Genomic DNA, 15525 nt, shown 5'->3' on the forward strand with positions numbered 1-15525 from the left:
ATTTATCAATGAGGTCTGAAACATCTTCTGTTTTCACCTCTATCTGACAATTCCTTGGTCCGGAGGCGGCGTTCGGGCAGCGGTATCTGTCCGAGGTCTTCTGCCATGAAGACAGATGCAAAGAACTCATTCAATTTCTCTGCCATCTCTGAGTCTCCTTTTATTTCCCATTTCCCTCCCTCACCATCCAGAGAGCCAACCGCTTCTCTGGTGGGTTTCTTGCTTCTAACATATTTGAAGAAGCTTTTATTATTCCCCTGAATGTTGCTGGCCATGTGTTCCTCATAATCTCTTGGCCTCCCATATCACCTTCTTACATTTCTTTTGCCACAGTTTATGTTCCTTTTTATTCTCCTCATTAGGGCAAGACTTCCATTTACGGAAGGAAGCTTCCTTGCCCTTTACGGCCTCTCTAACTTGGCTGGTTAGCCATACGGGCACCTCCTGGACTTAGTCGAGCCCTTCTTCCTTTGCGGTATACACTTCTGCTGGGCCTTTATTACTGTTGATTTGAGCAACCTCCAAGCTCTCTGTAAAGACTGGACTCTTTCTACCTTCCCTTTCTACCTCCTTCTAACCAACCTCCTCATTTGAGAGAAGTCCGCTTGTCGGAAGTCAAGGGTTTTTGTGAGAGATTTTCCTGTTATTCTTCCCCCTGACGAGCATGTTGAAACGGATCGCAGCATGATCACTGTTCCCCAATGGCTCAGTAACATTGACATCTCTAACCAGGTCCTGAGTACTGCAAAATATTAAGTCCAGAGTCACCTGTCCTCTGGTGGGCTCCATGACTAGCTGATCTAAGGCACAGTCATTTTGCATGTCAAGGAATCCAGTCTCCTTATCGTGACCAGAACACAAACTGACCCAGTCAATATGAGGATAATTGAAGTCCCCCATGATTACAACCCTGTCCCTCCTTGTCACCTCCCTGATATGTTTCCTCATTTCAAGGTCCCCTTCTGATTTCTGGTCTGGAGGACGATAGTACACCCCCAGTATTGCATCGCTCCTCATGTCTGGTAATTTAACCCATAGAGATTCTATGGAGTTGGACCCACCTTCAATCTCTATTTTGCTGGATTCTATCCCTTCCTTAACGTAAGTGGCCACCCAACCTCCAACACGCCCCTCCCTGTCCCTCCTGTAGAGTTTATAGCCCGGGATTGCGGTATTCCACTGATTCCCCACATTCCACCAGGTTTCCGTTATGCCCACTATGTCAATGTTTTCCCTTGTCACCAGACATTCCAGTTCTCCCAACTTTGCTCAGAAACGTCGGGCATTTGCATAAAAGCATTTGTACATGGAATGCCCCAGGATGGGCTGCTTATTAGTTCCTTTATCCCTGAATCCTCTCACTGCCAAACTGTCTATCACATCCCATAACGCTACCATTCCCAATTTCTTCTCCTACTCTGCCTTTGTCTTGTTGTTCTCTAATCTCCCCATCCTTGTCCCATAGGGATGTGGAGTTCCGAACCAGATGCCTCTCGGCTCCTGTCAGCTTTCCCCCAGGGATCAGTTTAAAAGCTGCTCTGCCACCTTTTTAATGTTATGCACCAGCAGTCTGGTTCCATTCTGGGTCAAGTGAAGCCTGTCCCTCTTGTACAGGCCCCACTTGTCCCAAAACCTTCCCCAGTGCTTAACGAATCTAAACCCCTCCTCCCTACACCACCGTCTCATCCACACATTGAGACCCCTGATCTCCACCTGCCTAGCTGGCCTTGTGCGTGGAACAGGTAGCACTTCAGAGAATGCTACCTTTTAGGTCCTGGCTTTCAGCTTCCTACCTAATAGCCTAAATTTGGCCTCCAGGACCTCCCCACTGCACTTGCCCATGTTGTTGGTGCCAACATGCACTACAACCACTACCTCCTCCCCAGCACTGTCTACCAGCCTGTCTAGATGAGAAGTGATGTCCGCAACTTTCGCACCAGGCAGCCAAGTCGCCATGCGGTCCTCACATCCGTCGCAAACCCCCCTCTCTAAGTTTCTAATAATTGAATCCCCCACTACAAGAAGCCCCTGACCCCCCTCCCACCAAGGAGTATCCTGAGTGCGTTTGGATACAGGCCCGTCCCCGGGAGAAGGAGTCCCCCCTAGGGGATTGTTTCCCTCCTCTCCAGGATGACATCCTCCACCCCTGAGATTTTCCACCCAGGCAGCTGAGGAGCTGCATGCCTGAGGTTGGGACGAAGTCTGATCATCCCCGGAAGTCTCTCCATGGTCCTTCTCTGCCTTCCTCTGCTTCTCCAGGTCAGCCACCAGGGCTTCAAGGGAGTGGACGTGTCCCCTGAGTCCCTGGAGCTCCTTGCACCGAGGGCACACTCATGAGATGCCCCAGAGGCATATAGTCATACATGTTGCACTCGATGCAAAACACTGGATAGCCCCCACCCTGCTGCTGGCTGTCTGACTGCATTTTTTATTTTGTTTGTTTTTGTTTAGGGGTACTTAAAAATCCTACACTGGTTAGCAGTCCTCTTCTCAAGGGAAGAGAAAGGACGGTATCTGGGGCCCTGGCTTCCTTGCCCTGCTACTGAACTCGCACAGATGCTAAACTCGCTGTGCCTTACCTGGCACTTTGTTCCTGAGCCATTGGGTTTCCCAGAGGCCACATGTGCTTCTGCAGAGGCTCACACGGTGGCAGGCACTAGCTTTATACTCCTAGCTAGCTCCTCCTCCCTCCCTCCCTCCTTGCTGATTGAAAAGGGGCTGGTCTTCCCAGGTGAGATTTCCCTGAATGGGGTGCTTGGATTTGCCTAATGGGGCTCTTGTCAACTCCTAAAGGTCAATTGCTATAACCTAAAGGACAATGACTATGCTAAATTGCCCTGGCTGGGTGGGAACTGGCCCTTCCCAGGTTCTTATCCAGTTCTCTGAGGTTGGACTGGTTTTTAACCTCAAGCTGGTTTTTTATTTGAGTTTAAACTGCACTTGTTTAAGAGTTTTTTTGGCTTGGCAGAACTTACACACTAAGGTTTAAATCCTATTTAGCCTTGCTAAAATCCTGCTTTTATTAAGTGTGCACCTTTATTTTATTTATTTATTTCTCTCACCTAGATCCTGTGTCCTAATTTACTGAACCTTTAGATTATGTTCTAACTTAGATTAAGTTTAACTTGGGTTAAGTATAGGGTTAATTTAAACCAAGTTTAAAAAAAAAAACAACTAGCTTTCCACTTTATCCTCCTCTGTTTTATTTATTTTTCCAAGTGCCTGTACCTTGGGCTCTTACTCACAAGTAGACTTCTTCTCTTCTTCCCCCTCACTGGATACAGTGTGCCTGTTTTTGGTGCAGCTGCACCACTGGGGTGTGGATTGGGCTCTCTGACAGGTAAATACATAATCAGGTTGGAAATATAAATTTCATTTCTCTTTCATTCATGATAACGTAATTCAGCAAATGCTTATTCTTATGAAAATTGCACTTGCCTGGAACATTTATTTATACGTGTCTATACACTTGTTTTCAAACCCAAGGAGGATGGAGTGAAGAGCTTCAAATCATAGATGATAGACAATAAGGCTGGGAACTTGAGTCAGGTGACTTGAGTCTGAGTCACAAAAATCAGCATTTTTTGCTGACTCATGGAGACTAGAGTCACCTGCGCTGATGACCTGGGTATTAACTGGAGTCTGAGGCTTCTTGACTCAGCACTGATTCCCCACACATGCACAATGGAATCTGTCTGGGTGTGCTTGCTTTCAGCAGGAGAGTGCTTAAAGAGAACTCACACACACCCTGGCAGTAGCCCCGTTTTTTTCCCCATGGCAGGCTTTTGAAAGGGAACACTATGAGACTGGAGTCTTCCATGAAAATGCTCTGGGCAACTCAGAAAGCGCTCCCATTATGACTTGTTTTCAAGCTGAGTCAAGCTGCACCTTACTTACCCAATCTAAATGGTTTCTGTGTGAGTAGTTATGCAGCTTAATCAGGGCAGTGGAACCCTCTTGGTGAATGTTTCACCTCCGGCATTAATCAGAGCATCTTATGGACAGTCAGGAACCAATACACACCTATAAATTCTGATGTACCTATCACTACTTATAGCTTTCAATGTGTTAGGCCAGTGGTTCCCAAACTTTTTTGCACCACAGCTCACCTCGTCCTCCGTGGTGGGTCAAGACACAATGTTCAATGTCATGCCAACAAGCATTCCTGGGATTTTCCAGAGGCCACTTCCAGGTCGCACCGGCCTGTGGACCCACTTCATTGGCCTCCATGAACCCCAAAATGCCTGTGAAAACATCCTGAGAACGCAACCTAGAAAAGAAGTGGCAGGTGCAAAGCAGAAATCACTTCTAGTCACATCTGCAAGACATTCTGAGGTCCAGAGAGGCCAATGGAGTGGGTTGGCCTGGCATGACCTGGAAGCAGCCTCTGGCTCCTAGGAATGCTATGCGGCTCAACATTAAGCAATGTGTCACAACTCACAGTGGAAAATGCTGTGTTAGGCAAATCCCCTGGTGAAATTTTTCACCAGTATATCTTCTATTAGAACTCACCATATGAAGTGGGGTCAATACACATCCTTCCGTCCACATGTTCATGGCCATCAGGCATAATCCCACTCACTCTCTGCACACGTCTCTGTGTAGAGAGGAACGAGTGCATACCCCTACTGTGAGTGCTTTAAGCATCATTGACATGGATTGCAGATGAGGAATTCAGATTAAGATTGCTCTGACTAATGTGGGTGGTGAAACATTCACCAAGAGGGTTCCACTGCCCATGATGAATGTGCATAACTACTCATACAGAAGCCATTTAGATTAGACAGACGAATACATTTTTGTGAGGCATACCAAGTAAATGTAATTCTACCCAGATCGTGGGACTTCAAATTACATGACCTTCTTTGAGGAGCAGCACTGATGAACTGGTGCTCAAGTACCTTTTATGCCTTTGTTCAGATCACTGAGCATGCACAGTTTGATGCAGTCTTCCACTGAGGTTTTCCTTCACTACTGGTTACCAGTATGCGTGGAATGTGTATGTGCAACTGTTACCCTGCACATGCCTGATCTTGTCTGATCTCAGAAACTAAGCAGGGTCAGGCCTGGTTAGTACTTGGATGGGAGACCACCTAGGAATACTGGGTGCTGTAGACTTACACCATAGACTTTCGAGACTGAAGGTTGCCAACCATTGATTAAAAGCCAAGGAAAATGCAGGCTCCAAATGTTTCTCAAAGTTTGCTTTAAACAACATTTTCTTGCAAATCTAGTTTAAAGTTTACTGTTATAACGACTAAACCTATGGAAAACATAGGTCCCGAATTGGCCTTTTCAGCCACATTAGACGTGTTCCAGAACCACCATTCAGAGCGCGATACCATAGTCTTTCGAGACTGAAGGTTGCCAACACACTATGTGAAGCACAGAATCAGTCAGGAAAAATGAATATAATTAGGCCATTTCAAGGGGTAGCAGGCCTGAGTTTATCTTCCTGCATCCATTCCTTTATCTTCTTGAAAACCAGGCCCATATGGTTCTCAATGCTGCCAGCTGATAAACTGAGTGTTTTTCCTTTTGTTCTGTTCCAAGCGCCTGGCCTATTTAACAGTTCTAACAAGAAAGGAAAAAGCCTCTGGAGACTGATAGGAGTTGTTCAAATGAATGAAAACAGCTCATGTTTGTTCTGATCATGAACTTGTAGAGCGACAAACAAACAAACAGGGCTTTTTAGAAAACTACTCCTGTCCTATGCTATCTAGAGTAGCAATGAATAAAGTATTTCGTCTAAGTGATTTTTGATAGTTAGTAGAAAGACAACTGATTAAGGGCCCAATTCTATCCAATTTTCCAGTGCCTGTGAAATTGTGCTAGTGGGGTCTGCACTGCATCCTGTTGTGGGGAGGTAGTCACAGAGGCCTCCTCAAGGTATAGGAACATTAGTTCCCTTACCTTGGGACTGCATTGCAGCTGCACTGGTGCTGCAAATTTGGATAGGATTGGGCCCTAAATCCTGTTATTGGCAGCAGAAATTCAAAGTTGTTTGTACACACGGATACACATGCAGCATTTCAGCCAAACAGTAGCAAATACTAAATCCCAGCATTCTTCACCATGGGGAGGATCCCTCCCCATAAAGAGCACTGCCAATGCAGACAAATAGTGTCCACAGGAGAGGTTTTCAGGAGAACATCAGGGCAGAGGTGGGGCTTACTAACAGCCCAATCCTGAGCTGCCCGGGGCACCCAGCCTTGGCGGCACAGAGAACGGCTACCGCCGGATCCTGCACGCCTCAGGCTACTGCAGGCGGCACCTTGGGAGAAGGGGACTTTCACCCGGGTAAGGGAAGCAGCCCCGCAATGGAGTTACTCACTTTACCACCGACCAAAAGGTCAGCGGTAAAGTAAAGGTGTTCTGTGTAGGGCGCCGAGCCCCACATGAACACCTTGGATCCGGTGGAGCAGAGCTCCACGGACCTGCCTCCCTCCCTCCCCGCTCCCACGTGCAGACCTGAGTCTATCTTTATCTGGGTGTGCTTGCTTACTTTTTGTCGGCATGTGAAAGATTTATGGGGCCATCAATCAGGCTGGGCAAGCAGCAGCAGGAAAGTTCCAAGCAGGAGTCAGGGAAGGGTTAATGTTTTTGCACTGAGCAGGAGGGGAGGGGAGGGAGGCAGGGGTGGGCTCTCTTGCCCATCTCTGAAAGAACCAATGATCATTGGACAAAAGATGGGTGGTCTTTTTTTCCACCTCTGGACAAGGGAGGGCAGGAGGAGGAGCTTAAGGGGGTTCTTGCCTTAGGATTGGCTAGAGAAGCCCAGGAGGGGAAGGAGGTGGGAAAGCAGTCCTCATGGCTCCAGGCAGTTTCTCTTGGGTCCAGCCATTGTTACCTGGGAGGAAGAAGTTGCCTCACGGAATGACAGGCAATGTGACTACTTCTGAGTAGAGCTGCAAAGGATTCGGTCATATTCGTAACGTAAGCCTCCCAGCTGCTGTTGCTGCACAACCCTTCTCCCGCTTGCCACTTTTGACCCTTCACATTGCAGGCACTGAGCTAAGCCAAAGGACAACCCCCAGGTGTTGGAAGATCTTCCCATCAGTGACCCGGGGTACCTGTCAGGGTGAAGGCGGGTGAAGGCCTTCATTCACACCACTCATATACAGATACTGAGAGATGAGTTTTCGCATGAGGAGCCAACAGGGGATTAATTGACCTGTAAGCTCATGTTGTTGGCATCCTTCAGTCTCGGAAGACTATGGTATTGTGCTCTGAATAGTGTTCTGGAACAGTGTCCTCTCCAGTGTGCGAAGCCTGGGTAAAGTAGATATGGAGGGTAGACTGTTACCCATGCAGCAAATCCCCCCTCTCCACGTCACTGAAATGATCCAATGGAAAGGCAGAAGCCAATACGGTTGGTTCTAGCAGCATCGCAGGAGTTGCCAGAACGTGACTGTGTTCAGCCATGAACTGCCTCAGGGATTCCGGCTCCGGATTTTGCCTCGAGGTTGACTCCTGAAGCCTTTTCCATAACTGGATGTAGCCACAAGGCAGTAGAGGTTTGGGATCAGAGTTTTCCTTCTCTCAGATGAGCTGCCTTCCCAGGCTAACGAGTCCCATCTACCCAGTGGCTGTTTAGTCGCCTCTTACAACAAGTACAGCCAAACTGAGGGCCTATTCTTATCCCCAGCCCTCAGGGGGCTCATGTAAGCTCATGACGGGGTAAAATAACCCCGTCAACTTTAACGTGACCCATCAAAGTGACCCATCAACTCACTCCTTTGTTTGAGGAAACTCTTCCCCATGCCATTTTTGTTTTTTAGGACTGTATCTACCTCCTTACACCAAATAGTCTCTATAAACCATTTTGAGGTCAAGCCCACCCCACAGGGGAATGAGGAGGATGTCGCAAATTCTTTTGGTGATGCTTTTTGTATTCAAGATCACAAGCATTCACTTGAAAATTAATTGATAGATTGAGAATTCTATGCTTTCCTTCCAAACAAAATACTGTTGAAACAATTTTGTTGTCAGAGACAACAAAAGTTTAAATCAAATACTTTTGAACAATTTGAATTTATATTTCTGGTTGCAGTTTTAGTTGCATGTTTAACTCTATTAGGACAACTCCCCACGAAATAGTTCTTTGAATCACAGGCTTAAAAAAAAAGTTGATGACAATGGCAGAAGAATGAATCAAGTTGAAATCATCAGGGATGTGTCACGTTGAAATTGCAGATGTACTTTTGCAATCTGGAAGGCTTAAGATGTAAGAATTTCATCAAACTGAAAGCACCAAATGTTTGATGTTTCTACTTGAAGGGAAAGACAGGTATTTAGCCGGTATTCTGCAGGAGCGGATAGAAGAACAAAGCTAATCTATTTTTTTGAACATGTTTTTGAGGGTAAAGTACTTTTCTCATAATTACATTGTAGTCCTGACTCTGAACAGATATGTACAGCTGTATCTCACATACGTGGAAAATCTACTATAGGATAAGGTTCATTTGAATTCTGTGACAACCTCATAACTGACCCTGGCTGTGAAGAAATATTCAGCATTTCACAGCTGTATAAACAAAAGGTGGAGGAAGCTTCATCATTACCCGATGCCCTATGCAGGTACATCTGTTTGAAAGGTCAAAAGAATTCAGTGTAATGCTGCTATTAAACTGCATGCTGAGTATTGAGATTCCAGCAAGTCAAGCATTATAATCATTCTGATACTAATACACATCCCAGCCAATCTGGTACTTTTGAAAGAAATACAGGCACTACTGAGATGTTCCTTGACAATGCATAAACCTAATCTAGGTCTTTATGGCATTTAAGCACAATGGTCTGGGGGGGGGGGCGGGGCGGGGGGGCTGCTGCATAACAAACAGCTTATCAGTGTTTAACAGACCTCGGTACAATGTTGAATATAGGATTACAGGCCAATAGAAACACTCATCATGGAACCTTTAGGACTGCCAATCAGCGGCAGCAAAGTGTGAGTTCTGTACCAAAAAACCCCTTGCACATTTTCTGGATTTTTATCCCTATTGCTCCTTAAAAGGTTTTAGTATTAAGAAAATACTTTAATTATTCTAACTGCAATAGCATCAGATCTGAAATATTAATGTTTTTGTTCTTATAATTTTTTTTAAAGCAGGCCTAATATACAGCTTTCTGAATTTTATTTAAAATACTCCAAATGTTTTTATTTATGTGAGCAGGGGGAGATTTTTGTGAATTCCTTCCTTCTTCAGCTCCTTCCTGCTTCCTTCTTCAGCTCTCCATACTGCCCCCTCCTCTGGAGGGGGTTGCACTCCATGGGGGCAGTTTGAAAGGTTGACATGTGGGGGAATGCCAAAAATTGGCCTCCACTATGCACATGGAAGTGCTTCCTGCTCATGGACACCACCTGTAGTTTTCAGTTTATTCATAGATTCCGTAAGTATTAAATGGGGAAAAAAACACTGAGAGACTATCTTGAACAAAAATGGGATGAAAAGTCCTGGACAATTTAGGTTCTAATCCTATGGATACTTAGGAGTAAGTCCCATTGAATTCAATGGGACTTATTTCTGAGTAGGCATATGTAGAATTGTGCTCAAAAATGCAAACATGCTTCAGAAATGCAAACATGACTTTGTTTACACATATGCTTATGGTTTTGCACAAAAGCTTATGCTTTTGAGTTTCCCATAGTTCAGAACTATTTTTATTTTGTACGCAGTAAATATTCCCATGTTTCCCCCCACTTGTTATTAATTGGGGAAAAAAGCAATGTGAAGACTGTTAGAGAGGACGAAAGAAGTCGTATACATTTTTAAAGTGAGGCTATTATAGCACCCATATTTATCTATTTCAGTGGTTCAGTTATAGCCTAATCTTATGGGCTCTCCAGGTCAGCAGATCTTGCAATTCACTGATGCAGAAGGCCCAGCGACAGTGGAAACATTGTGTTGGCTCCATGCACAAGCCAGACTTGGCTGAACACTCTGCTGGTACTGGTAAGCTGGCATCAGAATGGACCATGGGCAGGAAAGGGGGGGGGATCAGGATGCTTTGGAAAAGAACTGGGAGGGTGTCAAGGGAGGATTCAGCAGCAATCAGATCCTATCCCCATAACCCCATCCTGGAATGCCACCTGGCTTTCCTTAGACTTACAGGAACTCCGTACCTCGCATGGGTCCAAGGAGATCCACAGACAGCCAGAAGGCCTGCACAGAGGTAAGTAAAAAGTGTTTTACTTATCTCCAGTTTGCATTTTGGCCTCCCCCATTCTTGCGGCATGCAGCACAGCTTCCACTGGCATGACTGCATGCTATGGCATGGAAAGGGATAGGAATGGGATGTTAACTAAGGAAAATAAATTGCGCTCACATTTTTATTGTGTGAGATCTTTGTAGTTCGCTTGTATTACTATTTAACTGGATGGAAGCTGACATTTTCATGCTGTGTCTGTACCGGTGACTGTCAGTGCTGAGGTAGGATGAACTGTCCCAAAACAGAAGAACAATGAATAATGACGATTTCCTGACATTACCACTGACACAGTGCAGATAAAATTGCCAGGGAGTGTTCAATGACAGCAGTGTTCAGTTGTGCTTCAGATATGCTACTGATCTAGTGTTCAGTGCAGATCATCTACATCTGGGGACATCTGTAGGGACCAGTACACACAGAATCCAAATTGTAGTCTGAAGTTATGCTGGCACAAATATCAGCTCAAACATCGCCAGTCCTCAGGACATCTTTAGCTTAAATGTGAAATATTAGAGTTTATTAGTTCCTATACAAGGATGTAGGGCCCTAAGTTTTTCCAATTCAGTGAACTGAGCTAACCATTCTAAACAAGTGCAGTATTGTTTGCATTCAATGGTGTAAACACGTCACCAAATCTGATTAGCCATGTGGGTCTGGAATGTCATCCACTACATGAAGAAACCATATCATTAAAATGGCCTTTCCAGTTTAAAATAACAATGGTGCTGGAGCAGCAACTGATTAGGCGACAACCATTACCGCAGATTGATGCAAAAACAATGCGCAAAACAGTGGAAGGCAGGGCTTGATTTGTGATCCCTTTGAAAAGAACATAAAGTGAGGAAGCATCTCCATCTGCCCCTTGGTGCCACTGGGGTAAAGAAAGAACAAGTAGGAGAGACAGCAGAGAACCTGAGCAGCACTACTGACAGCAACATGACCCAATCAGAAAGCTCTGCACAGAACTGTTAACTTCCAATCACGTAGGCCATTTCTAACTCACTCAGCCCATATTGCTCATTTCCTTTGTGGCAGGAAGAGAGCTTTTTTTCTGAACTTCTACAACCTGAGCAATATCACTGTTCCACAATGATGTCTCAGTTTTCTCCCTCCTTTGTGGAGCAATGATCAAAAACTTTGATGTGCGTATGGATGTAGGGCACATCCCTGGCCTACAATTCACCGGTTCTGAAAAACAATTAAGTCTACAACCTTGAGAAGGAAAGATATCTTTACAGGAAATGAGTGAAAATTTGCAGCAGGACAGCATGGTACAAGCTGAAATGGATTTTCAGAAAGCACTGTGTAGATGCTTAAGTGTATTAAGTGCAACCCGTGATAAGGAGCACTGGAGCGCACATATCCTTACTAGCTTCACAAATGTCATGGGTTGACTCTCTTCTCTCTTCCTACTAGCTAACCTACTCCATATAGTGACTATAATTCCAGTACTTGCTTACTGCTTTCCTCAGAGATGGTCTTTTATGAATAATTTGTTTAATAATTTTCCTCTAACTCCCAAACTGACCCAGCCACATAAACCTCAGTAGACAATACACTGCATTTCTCAGCTGCTGCTTGGTAACAATATTCATTATATTTTGTTCCTATATGCCTACGGCTGCAATCCTATGCAAACATAACTAGGAGTAAGTGTCATTGACTATAATGGGTCTTACTTCTGAGTAAACATGCACAGGATCAGGCTGTCAGCAAAATAAATGTAACATGCTAACAGGCATCCTTTGTTAGCAGGACAAGCCTGTTCTTAACACATTAAATTAACACATTATTAATTTATTATTAACACATTATTTTTAACACATTTTATTAACACATTATTATTAACACATCTATTAACACATTAAATATTTCTCTTCATACATTCCTGAGATGGATCATGACATAAATGGCAGAGATAATGGCAGTCAGATGTGGCTTAACTAACAAACACATGCAAATCTCACCTTTTGGGCATATCATTGGAAAATTGAACTGAAATTCCACCTTTAATATGACCACACACTTCATATGTCATAAGTTTTTGATTCAAGTAGACCAAGCTCAGAAATACAATGTCTGTGGGTTGCACAGCCAGCCAAAGCCTCTCCCTCCCTTGTGTGCAGATCACCATCCTCTACTGATGAAACCCCACACTGGGGGGGGGGGGGGAAGAGCTGCTTTCTTCAGAAGAAAAGGATTGGGGTTACTTATTATAGTTATATTCCAAATCAAGGTGACTAAGAAAAGCAACATAAAATTATGTTAACATCAAAAAAACTACAGAACTTATAACTGACTTCCGGAAAACTTCCTCATACATAAATGGTGAGGAGATGGAGAGGGTTGCTAGTTTCAAATTCCTAGGTATTTACATCACAGAGGACCTCTCATGGACTATTAACACCAGCATGTTGATAAAAAAAAGGCACAAAAGCGTTACATTTTCTGAGGAAGCTTGGGAGGTTAAATTTGTCACAGCAGCTGCTTGTGTCTTACTATCGTTGCACCATTGAGAGTGTCCTAACCTATGATATCTTGGTGTGGTACGGAAATTGCTCTGCAGGGGACAAAAAAGCTCTGCAGAGAATTATTAAGATCGCGCAGCACATCATCAACCTTCATCTACCAGCTTTGGAGGACATCTATACATCTCGCTGTCTGCAGAAGTAACATAGTATTCTGAGAAACCCCTTCCATCCGGCTAATAAGTTCTTTGAACTGTTGCCTTCGAGTAGACAATACAGAACTATTAGAGCAGCACCACACGATTCCTGAACGGTTTTTATCCCACAGCCATAATTATGTTGAATAAGGCGATATAGTTGTTACCATGCTCCTGGGCATTATGGTCTGTTATACTGTTTTTATATTATGATGCATGTTGTATAGAATGTGTGGGTGAGTGTGTAGAGTGTGATTGTTGGAATTGTAGTACATATTTATGCTTGTCTCTCAAAGGTGCATAAATTTTGTTGTGCTGTAGCACAATGACAATAAAGTTACTACTACTACTACTACTACTACTAAAATACAAATGGGTCAAAACAGGTGAATGGAAGGTACCTTGCTATTGCTCTCTTTTCTGCAAGATTCTGGATGCTAATGGAGTCCAAGAGGCAGAAGCGAGATGGATCCACATCCCTGAGGTTCTATGCCTTTCTGCTTTTGTAAGATGGATATTAAAAGTGCCCACTGAATTCTTCATAAATGTTGACATGATATATGGACATATCTCCAGTGCTCTGTGAATACCTCTTATTGTGAGTATACTCTGAGACATGGAGTTATTACTGGTGACATCACAGGGGAAGTGCTGTCAGGGGTGGCAGGGCAGTCAGAGCCTCACCTAGCCCAGCAAAAGAAAAAAGAAAGGACCCACCAAGTTTTAAAAACACACCTTTTCCTCCCTTCTGAAGCTGCTCCATTTTGCCTCATCTCCAGCTCAGTCCATTTAAATAAACACATACATACACAACAGGATGGGAGCTGCTAAACAAATGCCTCGTTAGACGGTGACTGCTAAGGGTCAAAATAGGCAGGGTCTCCAGCGCAAGTACAGCCAGCAGGGAGAGCTACTGGTGTCATTATCAGAGGCAAGAGGCAGAGCTGCCTCTCAGTTCGTAGTTGAAGGAAATGAAGAAAGGCAGCACGCATGTGAAGAAGCACCAAGTTCCCAGTAAAGCCAGTACACGAGGCATGCCTCTTTGTTTCTACAATACTGAGCCTTCCATCAGTGCTAGATAGTCCGGTGCCATGTGCTTAATACAAACGAGGGGGGGGAGACACACATGATCTTGCAGGGAAAACTGTGATTCATTGAAAGAGGTAAGTTATGCTTTTATTTTGTTTCCTGACCCTTTCCCTCTGAAGCAGAGTGCATTTCAACTGGTCTCCAGCTGGCGACACTGAGCAAGAGAGAGAGAGAGAGGTGGTGGCTGACCTGATGTTGGCTATTTTCTTTCGTAGGCATTGCCTGATTGGCACAGCCTGGCCTGAGATGGCATGACAGAAGAGGGGAATAGAAAAGAGAGGTAAGATCAATAGTACAAAGGAGTAAGACAGAGCATGTGCAGAGTGCAGATCAAGGGTGAAGGAGAGAGCATTAGAAGTGCTGTATTCTACTGGGCATTGGCAATTGGCGGAGAGACTGTGCACATCTCTGGTTGTGGGCATTGCCTGGCTGGCACAGAGAGCTTGATCTGAGGTGGTGGGTGACTGGACTCTCGTGCTGTGCCTCACCTGTCCAGAACATCACCGCCCATCACTGTTACGTCATCTGTCCATGTACTAAATTACCGCAACATCTCTGGGGGTGGCATCGCCTAGTGCAGAGCTCAGGAACCTAGAAGTATTATGGGGACATGATGATGTCAACACATATCATGTCCCTTTTGTTGACCTTTTGCTGCCAGGCGCAGGAGAAGCCAGTCATGGCAGACTGGGCCATGGCACACTTTTCTTCGTCACCTTGATATGCAGGTGTACATCTGCTCTGGCAACAGTGATTGATGCCGACTCTCCTGCCTGCTGCTCTTCGGTAACAACTGAGCCTCCAGCTAGCTGGGCTATGGCATGCCTGAGGTTGGCATGATCAGGGCAGGAGCGATGCTGGCACCTGCTTAGCACCCACTTATGGCTGGTACCTGGGGCAGACCACACCCTGCCCCGATTGCTCCACCACTGCTAAATTAATACTGAGCAGAAAACATTCAGTAGAATAGCATATAAAATGTTTCTCCCGCCCCCCACCTCTGATATCAGCATGATTTGGCAGGACTGGTTCAGGAGCAGCTATTATTATTTTGCTGTTATTCACACTATAGCTCATTGATGGCTTTCTAAAGAAGGCTGATGATGTTAGGGCAGGAGCTTAAAAAGGGCTTTGGGCACTTTCATTTTGAAACCTTCATACCGAGTTTCATTTCTACAGTGTTATACTGTAGAAGTATTTAATGCAAGATTAATATAGCTAGTCCCAATAGTACAACATAAAGCACTGGGTTAGTTAAAAATCAATGCCCATTTCAAATGATTTTACTTCTTGTGAAACATGCTAGATTGACAGCACTTGAAAATCTCCTTTAAATCCACAACACTACCTATTACATAAACTGTTCCAGACTGACATTACTGAACTACAGACTTAGCATGGACACCTGGGAGCAGACCTTTACTTTATAGCCCCGAGGACAGTTCAGGGGGCATGATTGCCTTAGCCTGTTGTTTTTTTTAGATTATCAGGTAGGACTGACAACACAGGTGTCTTGCCAAATTCCTTTTCTGAGCTCTGCTCAGAATTTATGCCCATTT

The 15525-nt window shown here is 44.7% G+C and overlaps 1 protein-coding gene and 1 pseudogene across 1 annotated transcript in view; one reads left to right on the plus strand and one right to left on the minus strand.

Moving 5' to 3' along the window:
* IL1RAPL1 (interleukin 1 receptor accessory protein like 1) overlaps positions 1 to 15525 on the minus strand; it is a 784296-nt gene that overhangs the window by 563907 nt on the left and 204864 nt on the right. The window lies entirely within an intron of this gene.
* LOC136646728 (5S ribosomal RNA) lies at positions 5002 to 5118 on the plus strand (annotated as a pseudogene).

The sequence above is a fragment of the Tiliqua scincoides genome, chromosome 3 (genome assembly GCF_035046505.1).
Source record: "Tiliqua scincoides isolate rTilSci1 chromosome 3, rTilSci1.hap2, whole genome shotgun sequence".
In the NCBI taxonomy this organism is placed as follows: Eukaryota; Metazoa; Chordata; class Lepidosauria; order Squamata; family Scincidae; genus Tiliqua; species Tiliqua scincoides.